Source organism: Rousettus aegyptiacus, unplaced genomic scaffold (genome assembly GCF_014176215.1).
Source record: "Rousettus aegyptiacus isolate mRouAeg1 unplaced genomic scaffold, mRouAeg1.p scaffold_m13_p_4, whole genome shotgun sequence".
Taxonomy (NCBI): Eukaryota; Metazoa; Chordata; class Mammalia; order Chiroptera; family Pteropodidae; genus Rousettus; species Rousettus aegyptiacus.
This window is the reverse complement of record NW_023416307.1, coordinates 150,088,621-150,108,273: the sequence shown is the minus strand read 5'-3', so window position 1 is coordinate 150,108,273 and position 19,653 is coordinate 150,088,621. Positions and strand designations below refer to the sequence as shown.

The 19,653-nt window shown below is 42.9% G+C and overlaps 2 pseudogenes; one reads left to right on the top strand and one right to left on the bottom strand.

Annotated features, from left to right (window-relative positions):
- Window positions 1–10,682: 10,682 nt before the first annotated feature.
- LOC118601978 lies at window positions 10,683–10,801 on the bottom strand (annotated as a pseudogene).
- A 6,472-nt stretch (window positions 10,802–17,273) lies between these two features.
- On the top strand, window positions 17,274–17,392 carry LOC118602527 (annotated as a pseudogene).
- Window positions 17,393–19,653: the final 2,261 nt, after the last annotated feature.

Genomic DNA, 19,653 nt, shown 5'->3' with positions numbered 1-19,653 from the left:
GCTCAGCCCTAAGGCTGAAGGACCCAGAATCGCAGCTGCGAGCCCCCGTGGCTAGTCAGCGCTTGAAATGTGGCTATTGCAACAGAATAACTTCTTTTAATATTATTTAAATTTTCATTAAAGCGAAAGGTGAAAACCTGAAGATAAAAATGTTTTCCACTGAATATAACTTTATTTAATATTATTACATATTTTGTAGTATTAAAATTGCTTTAAAAAATTTCTTCATCTCTTTTTTTTTTTTAATGTGGCTACTAGAAACTTTTAAATTACACAACAGGCTGGTAACATGGTCCCATTGAACGGCACCATCCTAAGAGGTCGATACACCTGCTGGATTCAGTTCTGGCCCTTGCGGTAGGCAAGGCTGGGCTGTGCAACCTGGCGGTCGTTCTATTACGTGCATCACGCTGACCACGTTCACCTAAGCTGTGTTGTTAGACTTCGCTCGTCTAGCAGAGTCATCCGGTCTGAAATTCAAGAAAATGATAAACAGGAACCCTGGCACCCAGCTCCTCTTTGGGATGCTCTGTCCCAGGCACAGGCCCCAGTTGGGAGGGACGTGTGTGAATCACTTCTGTCATGAATTCCTGCAACTCCATCAGCCTGGGCTTATCAAAGTCCCAGCCTCCTCCTGGCCCAGCCTCTGGTTTCCAGGCGGGGCCTGCTCACCTAAGGAGCTCCACTTCAGGATTGTTGTCTGGCTGGATATCTACACAGCCATCAGTGAACAGCAACGTGCATGGCTCTGTCCCCTCACTGGACGGCAAGAGGACAGTCTATCATATCGTGCATATAATCATTCCTGCCGTGGTGTAAAACGCTGGTGGGAATTCCTTTCGGCCACCTCAGCCTGCCTCCATGATTCTCAAATATAATGTGAGTTAAAACTCCTAGGATGTTTCATAAAATGCATTTCTCATTCCTAGGAAAGAGATGGCGAAGTCAAATGGAACCATTAAGGCATGTTTCATAAAGGAACGATTTGCCAAGTGTGGGAAAGATGAAGGGACGCAGATGAAGGATGGTCCAAGAGTGGGACCTGTTGCCATCCCTAGATCTCCAGGGCCCGGCGGAGGGAACCAGGAGAGAGGAGCTGCTGCAGAGACGGGCCTGAAAGCAGCCGTGGCCTTGAGGGGAGAGCAGAGCAACAGGACACCGGGCTAGCAGACACCTGGCTCTCACTCTCCGCCTCCGGGACCCGCCTCCCAGAGCTCTCGCTGGTGCCCTCCCCTGGGCAGAGAGCAAGGAGCCCATGGACGCCGCCCATGCCGGCCATGCGGCCACGTTCCAGGCTCAGACCAGGGTGGAGAACTTTGGAAAGTGGACAGACGGAAAATATCCAATCTACGCTGTGTTCAGAACGAGAGCGATTACCAACCTGGTAACTCAATCGGATCCCCTGGTAAATTCTAGATGCCACAGCTTAATAACAGGATTGGCAAACCAGAGACGAACAAGATGAGAGTGATGAGGGCGCTGGGGAGTTCAGTCATTTTAAGGATGTTTTAATAAAAAGTGGAAATATTTAGCCTGAAGACAATAAGATTTGGGAGGAATGGCCAGTAGCAATCTAGTTTCACTGGTTGGATCCAATTTGACCTGTTTTGACAGTATTACCTGCTTTGAACTGCTCCACAAACGTAGGTCACCTCTCTTCACTTTTTCTAATTAACCAAGTATATGTAAACCTCATTAACAGTTGATTCGGTATCTCTCTCCTGAGGCTTCCCACCCACCTAGACTGGATTCTCCAAGGATCCCGGCGGGGGGGGGGGGTACCTTGACCACAAACAGAACTGGAATCTGGGTGTCCTGTGACACCACTATTTCTCACCGCCACAGACCGTGACTGCTAGAACTTAGACCCACACCATTTTGCGGATGTTCAGGCACAAAGAGAATCCCTGTGGTGGTTTACAAGCTCAGGCTCCAAGGGGATAGCCCTTTAACCCACATTCCCACCGTTAGGATGGAAATGGTCAAGCTGGCCTCAAGAGTGCTCAGGGCAGGTCTCAATCTAGCCCCGGCCACAATACAGACTAGCATTGGGTTCGGGACTTAAGGACCTGCAAATTAAATTGACAGAGGGCAGATTAGCAAGAGAAAAGACAGATTTTTTGTTCACTTATATATTGGGAGTTCACAGAAAAATGTGACTCACGGTCAGAATCTGGGGCTTATGTACCATCTTAATAGAAGATGAGAAGGGGTACTTCTGGGAGAACAAATGGCTTCTGAGAGGGGGAACATAAGGGCACTTATGGAAAAGCAAACAACTTTTAGGAAAGATGAGTAGATACTTAGAAGAATAGATAGGAATATGATAATATCCGATCATATTCTGCCTCAGTGACAACATCTGTCTGGGTGTGGTGCCAACATTTTTGTCTCTGGGAAAAGAAGATTAGAGTTGCTCCTGGGAAAAAGATTTATGGCAATCGAGTTTTGGGGGAAGGTTTTGCTTTCAGGCAGATAAGGGATTTCTGAAAATCAAAGACCTTGAGCTCAAAATACTTTGTATACTACAGTGGCATATTTTGGGAAGATACACCCTGATCCCCTTGAAGAATCGCCATCTCTGTTTCTTCTTTCCCACCCACCCAATTCCCTATGCGTGAGGTTGATTCATAGTCAAACCTTAAAAAGCAACAAATTTTGAAAAAATGCTTCTCGCCTGACAATTGAGCCTACTGTCCCTAGACCTAGCCTTTCGAGAAAGCTGCTCTCAGAGGTACCAAGGTAGCTTTCTAAGCTGCCCTAGCCATAGAATATAACTTCCAGTCCCTAAGAAGGCAGCAAGAGCAAAGGACAATCCCCAGCAAGGTGCTCCAACGGTGAGCCATCTCTCCATGGAGCTACTCAACACATCTTGACAGAACGACATGATGGGGGTCCTTATATTAGGGGGCTACAGGGACAAAAGACTTAAGAAGTAAAAGTTACAAAATGACAGATTTTCAGTTCCATACCAGGAAGAAATTTATAATGATGAAAGCTATTCCAAGAAAACTGGACCTAGTATGCTTGGGAACTGTGCATATTATAAAGGTTAAGCTAAGAAGGAGAGGTAGATTATTGAACAAATGGTGTTGAGGAAAATGGCCATTTTTGAGAGGGGAGAAAATATGATCTAACCCACAATAAACACAAATTCAGGTGTATTAAATATCTACTAAATATTTTTAAAGAATATAAAAATATTGATTAAAATATGTGATATTTAAATTTTGTTCAGAATGGAGGAGTTTCTATGGTTAAATACAATAAAAGATTTCAGAGAGAAAGCTAAAACTACATAAAATTAAAAATAGCTATCCATCATGGGTACTAGACTTATTGGCTGATCACTTCATAACTCATATAAATGTCTAATCACCATATTATACACCTGAAACTAATGTAATATTGTATATTAACTGTAACTGGAAAAAAAATTTGAAACCTATCCATCAAACCTAACAATAAAAAAAGGCAAATTATAAATTAGGAAAGAAAAACAAAAAGATGATCTGTTTAAGTCCTAAAAAGTTCTTTTAAGTTAATTTTTAAAATGTTATCACACCAATAAAAAAGAATGAGCAAAGGAAACCTAGAATCAAATCATAAAAGAACAAATATCAATGATTGCTGTAAGCACACAAAAACAGACATTTAAGGCCTCTATATCAAAAGAAACAGAACAACAGCATCTGTGATATTTTAATTACAAAGTCGACAGGTTTTTCTTTTTAATGATAAAGTAAACAAAGTGTCATTGAGAGAGGCTCTCTTAGTTAAAAAAAAAAAAAAAAAAAGGCGATGGGGAGGAGTTGGTTTTACAAGGGTGAGCTCCCGGCTCTAGAAGAAATTAGGGAGAAGCTGGCCACCAAGCCTCAGGCAGGGGGCTGTGAGAATTCCAGGCGGCCCAGGTGACCAGGTGAGATTAAGGCTGATACCTGCCAAGCTCCCTGCTGCTTCCCGAGCTTTCAGTGTTGTCACAGGGCTGACGGTCCACACAGCTGACGCAACAGCAGAGAATTTCCAGAAGAACAGGCTCTCAGGACCTTCCTTTCTACAGTTCTATGCTAATGCACTGAGTGTTGATGGGTAGAAACTAGAGCAAAGAGACTGTCCTCTAAGTCCTAGCAGAGGGGCAGGTGCGCTGACATCGTAGTAAGGACAAGCCCAGTCGTCCAAGGTAATATGATATATTACAAACCAAAAATAATATTTTAAGTGTGTCTGTGTTCTGTCTGACTAGCCCCTTCGCGAGTGATGAGTCAGCGGGAGGCAGCCCCGTGCGAGGGCGTTTGGAGGGCCCCGTCCAGCTGGAGCGGAGTGAGGCAGCTTCCTGCAGCCCTCCAGGGAAGTGGCAGCTGTTACTGCAAACCAGAAACCGGTGACCCACAGGTTCATTGTAGAAAGTATTGATCCTTAATTATTGATCTTTTCTTAAAAATAAAAGTCTCCCTCCCTTTCCCTTTCCCTCCCTCTCTCCCTCTCCCTCTCCCTCTTTGTGTCTCTGTTTCTCTGTTAGTATACACTGATCTATCACATAAACAAGTCGGTCTGTCAGGGTGAAAATCATTCAAAACGGGTCAACCCGCTCGCTCATTCCCCTCTAGGCCATCACGGAGCCATGGTGACTGCCGTAATTCATTATTATGCTCATCTCTAGTAATACTAACCTTCTCTCCTCCATCTCAAGGTCAACTTGACTCCCTGACTGCATCTAAAAATATTACCGATTTAAACGTCCTAGAAATCGGCTGCCACCTTTGCTACTGCCCCTGCAGGATCCCTTCAAGAGGAAGGGCATGCTTTTCTTTGAGCTTCATGACAATCAAAACCCTTAAGACCACTGCAGACCTCGCCCTGGTAAGTGAAGGCTCTGATTATCCCCTGTTTCTCTCTCTCACATACTCAGCCCCCAGACTCACTTGTGCTATAAAACATGTCAACCAACAGACCCCCAAGAGCCCCGTACAACAGAGCCAGTCTGCAATGCCATCTGACTTCTTGCTGCAGTCAAGACCTGGCTGAGTGAGACCTTTAAGAAGCCCTAAATACTAAAACTATTATAATGTCTCATATCTCAATCAAAAATATTAAGCAATAGAATACACTTTAAAAGATTTAAGAAAGTTTTTTTCACGTAATGTCTCTGATTTTTCTAGGTATAATTCACATATAATATATGTTAGTTTCAGGTGTACGACATGATATTCAATGTTTGTATGTGCTATGAAATGTTCACCACAATAAGTCTTGTTAATATTCATCCCCGTAAATAGTTACAATTTTTTTTTCTTGTGATTAGGACTTAAGATCTACTCTCTTTGCAATTTTCAAATATGCAATTCAGTATTCTTAACTATAGCCACCATGCTGTATATTACATTCCCAGTACTTATTTTATAATATTCATATTTTGACTCCTTTCGCCAATTTTACCTACCCTACACACTTGCCTCTGGCAACCAACAATCTGTTCTCTATCTATGAGTTTGGGTTTTGTTTTGTTTTCTTTTCTTTTGATCTATAAGTGACATCATACATTATTTGTCTTTCTCTGACTTATTTCACTTAGCATAAATGTCCCCATGCATTCCATACATGTAATTGCAAATGGCAAAATTTTCATTCTTTTTTATGGCTGAATAGTATTCCATTGTGTGTGTGTGTATGTGTGTGTGTGTGTGTGTGCGTGCACGAGCATGTGTGTATATGTGTCCATTCATCCCCTGACAGACACTTAGGTTTTGATTTTTTAAAAAAAGAACTTTAAACCATCCCATAAGCCAGTCCTATTATTAAATCTTCTGTATGTTTTTGGACTAGACTCCATTGGTTACAGTATATTTTTTTAACAAGTGCTCTTAGATTTATGCAGGTTTTTTTGCATCAATGTGAGACGATGATTTTTTTCATGCATCTTATATGGTGATTGCTATCAATATTTTGCTTGCTTTATAAAAAAAATTAAAAGCTATTCTCCTTTTCCTATTCCTTGAAAATAGTTTGGACATTGCAATGATCGATTCTTGAAAGATTTGGGAGAATTCCTCCTGAAACCACCTGGATCTGGTGCTTTTCGGAAGGGCAGCTCTCATACCATGTTTTCCACTTCCTTTATAGGATTTGGTTTATTAAGATTTTCTATCTTTTCCCTAGTCAGTTTTGGTAAGGTATGTTTTCCTAGGGCATTATCCATTTCGTCTAAGTGTTCAGATATATTTACAGAGTTGAGCTAAGCAATCTCTTGTGATTTATTAATTTTTTAATCTCTATTTGTTTTATTTTCTCTTTTATGTTTTGTGTGCGTGTGTGTGTGTGTGTGTGTGTATTTTCACATTATCTCATTAATTTTTTTCTGGATTAAGATAGCTAATAATGCATTATCTCTCTCCTTGGTTTTCTCAAAGAACCAGAACTTAGATATATTTAATTCATTTTACTGTTTGCTGATTTGTCATTCACAATTTCTCCACTGTATTATATATTTCTCCTGGGCCCACTTAATCCCTCCTGGCCTCAGTTTCCCCCATATAAAATGTGAGGACGAGACTAGCCCTCAATTTGGTCTGGGCTCCAACCTGTCTCTGCGCTTCCAGCTGTGGTCCTCTGGCCAGCCCCTGCCTGGCTCTGAGCCTCACGCCCCCTCGCTGGGTTCTGAGCATCGAGTGGGAAGATGTTAGTGGTTCAGGAGTGTGGCTCTGGAGCCAGACACTGTGCCGAAGCCCAGCTCCGCTCATCACCAGCAGCGAGATCTCGACAAGTAGCTCGCCCTATGTGTTCTCCAGGGTCCTCACTTGTAAAATGGGTCAGTAGCAGAACCATCTCAGGGGGCATGGTGAGGATTCCAGGAGATAATGCACATGAAGGCTGCAAACTATTCCTGGTAATAATCCTTGCCCTCAGAGGATGCCACGGCGCGCCCCTCGGGGTGGTGGGAATAGTGAGTGACCAGGGAGGCGTTCAAGGTGCTTCCTGCTCCGGGTGCTGGTTTCACAGGTGTGCCCAGTGTCTGGGAACACTCTAGAACACAGCACATATCTCAGTGCCCCGCTGTCTGAGGCAGCAGCGAGCTTCAGGTCTCAGATGATGGACACCCATGTCCTTGCTGAGGAGACTGAGTGAGCCATAGGACATCAATATCTGTGTGCAGTTGGGTCCCTCCCTCTGTCATCCTTCTCCTACGTGGAAGCCAATTGCTTCCAGTCTTCAAAAGAAAGGAGACATCAACCAGGTAATGGAAGGCAAGGCCTAGCACCCAGCTGAGGTGGATTCTCGTTCCTCTTGCTCCTCTTCCCACTTTTCTAAATCAATTATGTTGGTTCAGAGGGACACACCTGAGACACAAAACATCCCAAGCACAGGCATTCAGTGGTCACAGACCGGATTAGTATTGGGGTTCAGGATACCTGCAGAAGAACATTTGTGTGTCAGTTCATTCCATCTCAGGCGTCTCAAGATGAGCCTCTCCTCAGGGTGAGGACCCACCTCACAGCCTCTGAGGGGTCGACAAAGCCCCCAGCCTGTCCTCAGGGAGCAGAATATGGTCTGACGGAGCCTCCAGTACATGCAGGTGGGAGACTCGGTGCTGCCTCCGGCTGAGGGCTGCCATCTGAAAAACCACTTGAGGATATGGTACAAAGAACCCTAAGTTTTTCAGTGATGGGAAAATAGAATATATTTTTATCCACTCTAAAAGTGAATAACATAGAAAGAACATAGCTCTCTGTTCAATGTAGAACCTCATATTATCCATGCACTGTTTACAACTTGCCTAGAAAAGGGTGAGACTTGAGTCTCAGCCCCTCAAGTTTGCATCAGCTCAGAGCAGCAAAGGGGAAGATTACATGGCCATTTGAAAAATCTGACCAAGAGGACCTGAGGGTGGCACAGGAACTGATTTCTCATCAGAATAAAAGGTCAATTTTTCTCTTTTGCTTCTTTCCTGTTATCTTCTCCAACTCAGATTAGGGCCTGTGGCATATCTTTCCTGGACCCAGAATGAGATATAGTCCTTCACCCAGACAAATTCAATCCCTGAAATGACCTTGGTTGCAGAAGCAGCTGGGAAGTTTGTGGGCTCACCCTCTATTGTCTAAAGATCTCAGGGAGCCTTAGGCCCGCTGGTCCATGAACATTATCCATTGAGCTTGGGCCCCAAAAACTCATGTGTCTGGTCTCAGCAATGAAATACAAAAGCGAATAAAGCACCCCAATTCAGAGGAGGTTCGTCCAACCCTGGTGGGTCTTGGCTTGCAGAATATAAGAGTATCTGGCATGGATGCAGCATCCAAGAAAATAATCAGGGTTTTCCAGCCGAATAGCAAACACAGATTCTCACCAGCCTCAGAGTTAAAGGCCAAAGCACCAAGGCCCTGGGGAGGAATGGACGGAGCTCCCAGGAGGCTTCTGCGTAAAGGACTCTACACGTCCAGCTAGGAAAGGACCTGGACCCGGGGAAAGACCTACATGAGGACCTCTCAAGAACCTCAGAAGCTAACCAGTAAGGGGTCCGGGAGCTGACTGAGGAAGAGGCTGAAAGTAACTTGGAATGAATCAGGATATGGCTCATTTAAAGTTCCAAGGGTACCAGACGACTGGGAAATGCCCAAAAGGTGCAACTGGACAAGAAGTTGGTGAGGACCAATCAGGATCTTTCTGAATCAGTTGTGAGCTGTTCGTGGCTGGCTGCCTGCCCTACAGAGTCCCCTCCTGAGAGGTCCCATATGGCTCAGAAACCAGAAACTGGGTACCCTTCGTGGGTTGAGAACATCATCTAAGTACCTCTCAGGAGGTTTTCTTCCTTGTTTGGCAGGTCAAAAGGTCCTAGAAGGTCATTGTTTATGGCTCTGTCATGGGAAACTCGGAGTCACCTGCCAAGCCAGAAAGAGGTCTTCACGCACAACAATTGTGTGCAAATCTCAGCCGTGGTCCAGTATTTACAAGTCAGACTTTCCAAAATATTGTGAGGCCCAACCTCTCCCAATAAGCGTGTCTTCCCTGGAAGACAAGGCTGGAGCTGACATTAATAACTGCTTTTGAAGCTGAGGAATTAAAATGAGAAAAGAAGCAAAAGCAATAAGAAGTTACCGCCCGGTTTACAAAACTGTGTGAGAATTTCTCGGAATAAAGCTAGTCAGGGAAACTGGAAACAGATCCTAGGACGCGATAACTAGCAGGAGGGTCCTCGGCCACTGAGCAGGGCTCGGGACAGCCATGTGCAAACCACCCGGATGCTAGAAGCCTAGGTGAACCTGGATAGGAATGTTCTAGATTCCCTCCATTAAAATGTATTTTTCGCCAGGCCCTTGTGGAAAATCGTATTTCAGAGCTCTGGAATATTTTGTTTATACGATTGGAGACAAAGGGGAGGAAGAAATTCCCTGCAGTTTGCCAAGAATCCTTTCACTCCCTCCAAGGACTGTATCTGGATCTTCCTCAAGAGAGAAACAGGGAAAGAACGGCACCAAATATGCAGCTCCTCCTGCTCGGGTCAGAAGAGCCAGACTCTGTCCACAAAACAACCAGGGACTCCAAAAAGTTCACCTCAGAGGGCAGAGGTAGCAAAATAGCTGAACGACGTAAAAATAAAGGTGTCAGGAGTGAGGACGGACGCTTAGAAAAACGGAAGGAGAAATGGACCACCACCCAGAACCCAGCCAGGATGAAGCCGCTAAGAAGACACAGAACCCTGAAATCTCCAATAAATAACATGTAATCTACACATAGATGGGGAGGAAGTTCTAGCTCTGAAAATAGTGATGTTGGAGAAAAATCACAACATCGAAAATCCTGGAAATATAAGCACAAGTTTCTCGTGCTGTCGTTCATTATGATATTCCAAAATATTTGGGGGAATTTGAATAAAGGGGGAGATTACTGTAGAATTCACCCGCAAAGAACAAAATTAGGTCTAATTCTAAAGTGAAGACTCTTTGTGACTTCTGTTGGAAACATTTTGATTTTGTTTGTTTGTTTGTTCTGGACGACGATGTATTTAATATTTAATAAAAGTCCTAAAATGAGCTTATTATAAAATGCTCTAAAAAAAATCGAGGATCTCTAGGATGAGGTGCAAAAATCAGAAGGGAAAAGGCCCAGATTAGACACTACCCACTCTCTGAAAGTCGAAGGCTAAAACTTGTGCCTGAGCTCAGGGAAAGGTTGGGACCACAGTGGCAGTGTTCCGAGCCTGGTCCTCCAAGCAGGGCGTGCGCAGGTGGTCCACGTGGTGCAGGAAGAGACTGTTAGATCTTCCATTTCCGCTTGTCTTCCCCCTCCCAAAAGACGGATTAAGATTTTTAAAGTATTTAATATATAGATGGACACTGGGGCCCTCCCTCAGTCGCTATGTCATGCGGGCTCTATGACTAGAATCCCCTCGATCATTTGCACTGCCCGGCACTGTGGTCTGTTAAGTGGATAGACAGCGAATTGTCTAGTTTTAAATGTAAAATTGGCAAGTGACTTAAAAACATTTCTACGAAGAGAATTATTGAAGATAATTCTGACTATGAAAATCCACGTGAACAAAAAAAAAATAGCCTAACAAACACTCCTCGTCCTGTACTGTTTTTTATTTTTAAAGCAAGGCAACCCTTAATTGACCTCACAGATTGCAAGGACCTTGTCAACTTACAATCCCATGTTTATTTATTCATTTATTCATTCATTCATTCATTTTATGCCTACAGCGCCTGGTCTTCCTAGGTGGTCTCCCATCTAAGTACTAACCAGGCCCTACCCTGCTTAGCTTCCAAGATCAGACAGGATTGGGCTTGTTCAGGGTGGCATGGCTGTGGACTGTTCTGTTCTATTTCACAGACACAAACTCTGGGTGGCTACTGAGCACTGGAAATGTTTCTTAGTGTGTGACTCAGGAACTGAAGTTTACATTTTATTTAATTTTAATTCATTTAACTTTGCATTTAAAACTGATACTCTATTCCATTCCTGGAAAACGCCTAAGTATATTTAGCATGACTGGAGAATGTGGATCTATTCTGGCAACTATAAAATTTCTGAAATTTAAATACTGATCAAGAATTTCCGATAATTTTTAGCAATGGGATCGAGCACCTATAAATGGAAAACAGAGGACTTCAAAGACTGGGTACGAAAAAGAAGAATATAAAACATCACATTAGTCATTTTTAAGTTATATGTCGAAATGTCAATATTTTTAATGCGTGTGGGTTAAAATATATATTACTAACATTAATTTCACCTTTTAAAAACTTTTCCAATGTGGCTACAAGAAAAGTTAAAATTCCGTGAGTGACTCATATGAAATTTCTCCTGACAGCACTGATAGAAATGATTTGCTTTCCTAAACCAGATCGCCCACCTTCGACGGCCCTCGAAGGTCTTAGAAAATGTTAGTATTGTCCGTCTACCTCCCTCCAGGTTCTTTGTTTCATAGCCAAGTTCACCGGATAAAGAAAAGACATGCCCAACACGGGCGCAGACACCGCTGGGGTCATTTTCTCTGTGCCAGACGTGGGGCTGCCAATACCATCATTTCCATTGGCAAAGCTCTTGCAACTTTAAAAGAAAAAATGTAATTACTCTCGCACCACCCTGCGCCCCTTCCTGCCTCACGGAGCTATTAGGAAGCTAAAGCGAGAAACTCTATGCGAAAAGGCTGTGACTTCTCTGCACAAGGGCTGCTTGAAATAACAGCCGAGTCAGCACCTCTCCACATTTCTCTCCTCTAATCTTCACAACACTCATTGGATCGACGATATCTCATCTCAGAGAAGAGGAGACTGGCACAAAGAGGCTAAGTCACTTGCATAAAGTCATGTCGCTGGTATATAGTAGAGCTGGTGTCTAGGTGTCTTCTCTAAACTACCAGGGAGAGATGGACAAGGGACCTCGCCATCAAATGAGAAACTGAAGCTGCAGGTCTCTCTGCTCCTCTGATCCGCAGGCTGCCCTTTCGGCCCTTGGAGAGAGAAAAACTTCCTGAAGGTACTCATTTTCTTTCCAGAGTTTTCTGGTAGGAGGGCTGGTTCTTGAGAAATGGAACCTCATCCTTGAGCTGGCTCTGTGCATTCAGGGATACATCCAGGTGGCGTCAGTGTGGCCAATACTCACTACCGCTTTGTCCAAAGCAACAGTTGATGCTCCGAGGCTGCTTGCACATCTGGCCGTGAGGCTACCCTCCTTCCCGCTGCCCACGGTCCTCCAGCTTTGTCCTACCACCTCCGGCCTCGAATGCCCGTTTCCTCCCTCCCCAGCCATTACCAGTGGCAGGCCTGGCGTGCGTGGTGGAGAAGGACGCTTCCAGCCCTCCGTGGCTGCACACAGGGCCCGCCCCAAGCTGTGGATTCCAGGCCCAGCCTTCTCTTCTGAAAGGTGGTAGTTTGACTTGGAATGAGATGCTCCTGCACCTGCCAAGTTCAACACACAGTGGAGACAAACACGGCTCTGTCCCCGAGAGGCCCTGCCTAAGGCAAGGCACAGACAGGGCAGCTCATCGGAGAACAAGGCGAGGCAGGGACCAGGCCGGGGCAGCCGGGTGGAGGGCCTGCGGGCCTGCAAACCCAGGCTCTGTGGGAGGAGGCGCGGGTCAAGTTTCCACTGCTGCCTGCCTCTTTTTTCCAGCTAGATGCTTTCCCTTTTGCCTTAAAATCACCCCATAAGGTTTGATTGATGTCTCTTCTTGTTGTTGTAACTGGCGCTCCTCAGGGAGTGTGTTCGGCATTTCCAAAAGCTGGCACAGCCTCAGAGAGAAGCAAACTCCCCCAGCGCGGCTCCCCTAACCAAGCTCCCGGCCAGCCCCTGGGCCTCCCCACGACCTGGCCTTCTACCTTTTCTCTGCCACCATTTCACTCAGGTGTGGAAATCACCACCTTCAAGAGATTCACTCCAAACCGGTGACGTCCCTGGAATATAGAAGAAGCCTCACTAGGATGCCCAGCAACTTAGAATGTGTGACCTGGGGAGGAGGAGGTGAGAACAGACAAAACGCTTCCTGCCCAGCCCCAACCCTGCCCCCCAGTATAATCAAGGCTTCGGCCTCCTTGACGTCCTGTTTAAAATTAGTCTCCAAACTAGCTGATTTGAGTTTTAGGTGCTGCCTTCCAACAGAAATGAATAAAAGACCCCACCCCAGGTAATTGCCCACCTGGATAGCAGACGCCTTCCTAACAGAAAGGGTCCGTAAGGCCCATTTCTAGATTGGGCTAAAGCTGATCTGAGGCACTGCATTACTTTATAGCAACGGTTGAATTTCACCAATTATTACAAAGTTACTAGCCATATCAGTTCTGACACTTCTAATAGCAATGTAATGGTTGTTTATTAGACTTTCCACAATTATGACTGTTTAGCATATCAAAAGGCTGGGAAAATACCTCCCAGATAACCTTGGGAAGAGAAGACAGGTGACTTTGCTGGGCTTAACGCAGATCTCAGGATGGCAGCAAATTCAAAGGAAGGTGAAAGTCGACCTTCAAATAAACAAAGCAAGGATTGGAAAAAGTGCTGGGGTACTAGAAGTAGGGATGAGCCCATTGTACAATTTTCAACAACTTCCTCTTCTAAGTAATTGAAAATACTCTATCATATGTTTTGCACTTTAACTCAGCATTATATCATTCCCATTGTGGTGACAAATGAACTCTCATGTGCACATATTACTTACAAGATTATGAATGCAAAACCTTGTGTCCCATGCTCTCTGGACAAGTTAGGTGATTTTAATCCCTAATATTCACCAGCCTTGATTTTCACCTGTGCTGTCTTTAGAATATAACAGAGGTGAATAAAAATGGGATCTCAATGTGCTACTGGTAATATCTGCATTGAGGTTTTACTGTGTGTCAGGCATTTTATATACATATTCATTCAATCCTTAGAACAGCTCTTGGATTTTGCCGAAAGTGGCAAAAGCCAAGAATTAACCAATGGATTGCAAATTTCAGATCCCACGACTTACTTGCTATGCCACACTTTCCTATTTTGATAGTCAACTAATCTATTGACTGTTGATTTAAAGTGATAGCGCTCTGATTTAGTTTTCTGATTTGGTGGGATCAGATATTGTTGGGGCTCCCTCAGGTCCCCCTCAGATCCTGTGTTCCCCTCCCCCGGCTTCTATTGCTTCTGTAACAAATTGCCACAAACTTTGTGGTTTAAAACAACATACATTTATTATCTTATAGTTCCGGAAGTCAGAAGTACAAAAGAGGTCTCATGCGGCTAAAATCAAGGTGTCACAGAGCTATCATCCTTATGGAGACTCTAGGGAAGAACCCATTCCTGGTTTTCTAGTTTCTAGAGGCCGCCTGCATTCCCTGGTTTGCGGCTCCCTCCATCTGCAAAGCCAGCAATCACCTCATTCCGAGCGCCGCCTCTGTCATCCTATCTCCTCCGACTCTCCTGGCTCCCTCTTTTACTTATAAAAATCCTTGCGAGTACATTGAGTCTAATATCTGAATACTAGGAGTTATAGAAAGAACACACACACACAAAAAAGGAAGAAATTTTCAAAGAAACAAAGAAATTATCAAAAATTGTTAAATGAGCCAACAACGTGAAAGGGCTATGTACAGCCATTTAAAATGAGTGAAAAAAGAGCCGCTTGCAAAGTGTATCATTGTAAAATTTCAGAATCTCAAGAATAAAGAGTCCAAAGCTTCTAGAGAGAATACAAACTGGTACATACAAAGATCACATTGAAATTTAGTAGACATGGATGGTCCACGCCTTCAAACTCGAGAGGAGTAATTATTCTAAACCTGGAATTCTATGCCACGCAAACTATCTATTGATCATATGTGAGAATAAGATATATTTTCATGCATGCAGGGAACCTAAAAACTTATCTCCTCTGCCTTTTCTTAGACAGCTACTGCAGATGTGTTCCAGAAAAATGAAGGAGAAAATGAAGAGAAAAGAAAATATGGAACCCAAGGAAGGGAAAACCCAAAAGCTATGCCGTAGATTCAAAGAGTGACCATCTTAGAATTTGTTATATACTTTCAACTCTCTAAAGAATCACGTGAATAAATTGATAGATCTCATGAACCATTCGAGGAAAAATTTAAAGATAGGTACGCAGTTTATCAAATTAAAAGGGGGACAATTATCAACTCCAGGTAAAAACATAAAAAAGAAAATATAATTGTCGTCCCCTCCTGTCCTCTGCAATAAATAGCATTTGTACAAAACTTACAGTGTAAACTTTGACTATCAGATAAACAAAATTTTTATAAACATATATACTGAGTAGGGAAAGAGATGGTGTCATAGACTGAAATGTGTCCGTAATTCACGTGTTGAAATCTTAATCTTCAGTACCTCAGAACGGAACTGTACTTGGTGATAGAAATTTTAAGGAGGCAATTTAGGTGAAGTGCAAGTGTTAGGATAGGCCCCAATCCAATATGATTGGTGTCTTTACAAGAAGATATTAAGAGACAGACATGCGCTGGGACAACGCCATGTAGACCAGAAGGAGGCTGCCATCCACAGGCCAAGGAGAGGAGCCTCAGAAGAAGCCACACTTACCATCCCTCTCGTCTCCAGCTGCTAGCCTCTAGAGCTGTGAGGAAATACTTTCCTGATATTTAAGCCACCCGGTCTGCGGCAGCCTAATGGAAGCCTAATCAGACACATACAGTCAGGAAAGACGGAAGATGCATAAACCGTCATGAATTATCAGAGGAAGTCACCATGCGAAATGTTCAAAATTGGCAAATCGAAAAATATAAAAAAATTAAGCATGCTGTTTAGAGAATATGAATATACCTTTAATTTTTAAAAGCTAAGGGAATTTAAAGCATCCTCTCTGGAGAGTGGCATGGGGGCCCACAATCTACAACTTTGAATCCTTGAAGCCAGTCATAGTCCAGAATTCAGATATTTCCTGATTTTTCTAAAGGTAATATCACGCACACGCTGCATCATACTTACTGCCATCAGGTTTTGGGGCAGCAATCAGTAATTAACACCGTGTTTTTGCAGTGAGACTTTAAGCTAAGGTTAGGTTGTGCCACCAGAATGAGCTTTGGGGCCAACAGTGCCCCCCCAGAAATCAGTTTTCAAAGCTTTTTTTGGTTTCAAAAAAATGCAGACCAGTAATTGTAGACTCGCACTTGATTTTTTTTTTTTAACCATATATAGTACTTACTTGGATAAAAATCAATATCTTTTTTTAAAAGACCACTCTGGTAGAAGGGTACGGGTGGGGTGGGGGTGGGGGTGGGGGGAGAAGGGCACCCGGGGTGGGGGGGAGACTGGAGTTAGAGATGACGAAAGGCTAACGCAATAACGAAGTGACCAGATTTAAGGGTCTGAAGTACCACAGCAATGATGGGTAGAGAGAGAAAGAGATAGATTTGAAAGATACTGTCCAAAAAAGAAATCAAATGGGAGAGGTAAGGGGGAAGGCACAATCGAGGACAAAGCTCAGGTTCTTGTTTTGGGAAACTGAGTGGGTTGGAGGCACCATTAATTGAAGGCAGAAGGTGGAAGGAAAGGATGCTTGGAGGACAAAGGGACAGGCGAGGCTCAGGCCCCTGCGATGTTCCTTAGGAGATGTTTAGAAGGCATTTGAAAACATTTGAGTGAATATCAATTTGACATACCCGATGGCAGGGTTCTTAGGGGGGAGGGCAGGGAGGACAAAGCAGGGACCCTATTTAAGCACCCAGCTCTCCTCTCTGCTTCGCTTTGCAAAAAAAAAAAAAAAAAAAAAAAAAAAAAACCAAGGGAAGAAAATGGCCAAGCCCTGAAGCCAGCTCACTAAGTTCTCATCCCCCAAACCCCGGAGGCAGCTAAGGTGACTGTAGATGCCCCTGGACGTCCTCTGTGAGGAAAGGAAATCGCTTCCCAGAAAAGCCAATTCTAGATTGAGTTAACAGCTAATGTGATCATTGGCAACTCCCTTTGATAAGAGAAGTTGAAAATAATTCACTTTCTACTATCTCCACATATCAAAACTGGAGAAATTGTCAGAAAGAAACTACTCCTCAAAAAAGTGTCCGTTTTAAATTGTTTTGGGGTTGAATTATTTCAAAATCAAACTTCATATGCTGATTAGGACATCCTAGAGAATAAGAAAGAAAATATCTTCATTCTTTTAAAGACACTGACAGTGCTGGTACTGGAACTTGTCCATAGTATTCAAAAAAAAAAAAAATTCAATATTTATAAATATACACGAAATGTCTAAAAACAATAGCAATAGAATCTAAGGGTGCTTTAAAAGTTAATTCAAGTGGGATTTATTCCAGGAAGGTAAGCACAGTTAAAAATTAGGAACCCTCTATGGGCATGCCACCCTGAACAAGCCCAATCCGATCTGATCTGGGAAGCTAAGCAGGGTCGGGCCTGGTTAGTACTTGGATGGGAGACCACCTAGGAAGACCAGGTGCTGTAGGCGTAAAAAAAATAAAAATAAAAAATAAAAGATTGTAAGTTGACAAGGTCCTTGCAATGCGTGAGGTTGACCAAGGGTTGCCAGGCTTAAAAAAAAAACAAATTAGGAACCCTAATACTTTAATTCCTCATATTAACATATCAATGGGGATGATGATCATGAGGGATTTCCAAAAAGCATAACATCCTAATTTTTCAGAAATTCAATAAAATCAACAACATACACACACAACCAATACCTTTGTTCCTGCTTAATGGTGAAATGTAAGCATTCTGATTAAAATCCCCAATAGTATTAACATGCTAAACAATAAAATAAAAAGTAAAATAAATTGTATCAATAATCTAAATGAGAAGGCAAGTTTCCCATTGCTGGCATATATTATCATTGCATCCTGTGTAAAAATAGCCAGAATATTCAAAAAGAAGAGTAATTGGGAGGTTCATTCTATCTTATTAAATGTGCTATAAATCTAGTTACTAAAACAATGGTGAATGAATAGACTCATCAATGGAACAAAACAGACTATTCTGTATTTAAAGGGTGAAATTTCAAACCAGTGAGGCACTGAGGAAAATAAACGTACATAACTGCCATTCTTCTTATATAAAAAACAACCTTTTTCCTAAGTCTGCTTTCTAATAAGTCTCTTTTGACTTGAATCCTCAACTCAGGTTCTGCCACCGGAGAACTCAATCTAACCTGCATTACCTCATCTAGTTCTCAAATGTGAACCTAGAAGGTAGATTTTATTCTATCTTACAAATAAAGAAAACGGAAGTTTAGAAAGTTTAAAAAAAAAAATGTGCCTAAGTGGCAGATCTGGGAGTAAAAGCCAGGTCGAGGAGGTTCCCAAGTTCATGTCCTCAGCCACTTGAGACTCCTATTACCATCTTAGCTTCTTATTGTCATCCAAACATAGAGACCAGGTACAGCCCTTCTGAAGGATAGCCCATGGGTCACATTTGTAGTGCTGGCATGTCCTGGGCAAAGGCAGGTCTTTGCTTAACTAATGCCTCAAGAGTCCCAAGATAAGTTCACATAAAAATACCCAAAACACACACAAGTTCTGCCACCATATAACATGCTACCACCATATCAGATTGTTAAAAAACAAAACAAAACAAAACAAAAAAAAACCCACCAGTTTTAAAATTCTATCTCTGGCCACACATTCTGCACTAGAGAATGTTAGATATGTTATGCAACAGAAAATAATTCTAATTGCCCTCTCTGCCTACCCAGTCATCCCATGAGTTGCCATTAAGCAAATGAGACAAGCCCAGAGTTCTCAGCTCCACCCAACAAACTTAATAGATTAATCACCTTCCATGAAGTCTTTAAAGATTACACCCCCAAGCTCTCTCGTCTGTACACACCCCTAACAATGTACATGTCACAGTGGTTTCTAAGGGTCTTTTGCTTCATGTACTATGGATTCTCTGAAAAAAAGAGGAACTCATATTTATATTCCTAAAACCTGTGAAGGCTCCTGGCCCTTGATGGGTATTTCATGTTTGTTGAATGAATGAATGAATGAATGAATGAGTGAGTGATGAATGAATGACAAATGGATAAAAGCATTACTCTTCAGACCACAACAGAACTGAAGCTAAATGCCAGAGAGGACACTCATGGGTTGACTGTGGCTATGGTTACTTGCTGAAGGTACCTTTTCATTCATAGTGAAGGCTGGACTCCTTCATGTTACATATCTCTAGTATCACAATACACTGTTACACAGATATATTTTTACGTGTCTGTTTTTCACACATTAACCTTTGTATCCTTCTCAGAAGAAACTAAATCTTTGTGTACATTTGTATCTCTAGCAGCTGGAGCAAAACTAGAGCAAAGCAGGAACTCAATTCTTGCTACTTTAGTGCATGAATTAATGAGCGATTGAGTTTTTTTCCCTAATCTATCAAAAGTCCAAATGCGAGACCCAGGATGACAGTCTTCTGATATAGAAACAATCATTTTGTGCGGTGGACTTGGTCTGAAGTCCCCTCTCATCTCCCCTCTGGAGAGGATCATGGTTAGACTGAGACGTGAGACAGCCATAGGGGATCTGGCCCAGGTACTATATTCTAAACATACCTCATGTCCCATGGGTCACTAAGGGCTGTGACCAACAAAGGAAATATTGTTGTGCTGAGAGGAAAAACAAATTTAAAAAAAAACAAAGCTTATGATGCCGCTTAGTTGCAAAACAAGAATACTTCTTTCTTAAACAGGAAGGCAGAGTACTGGGCATGACCCAG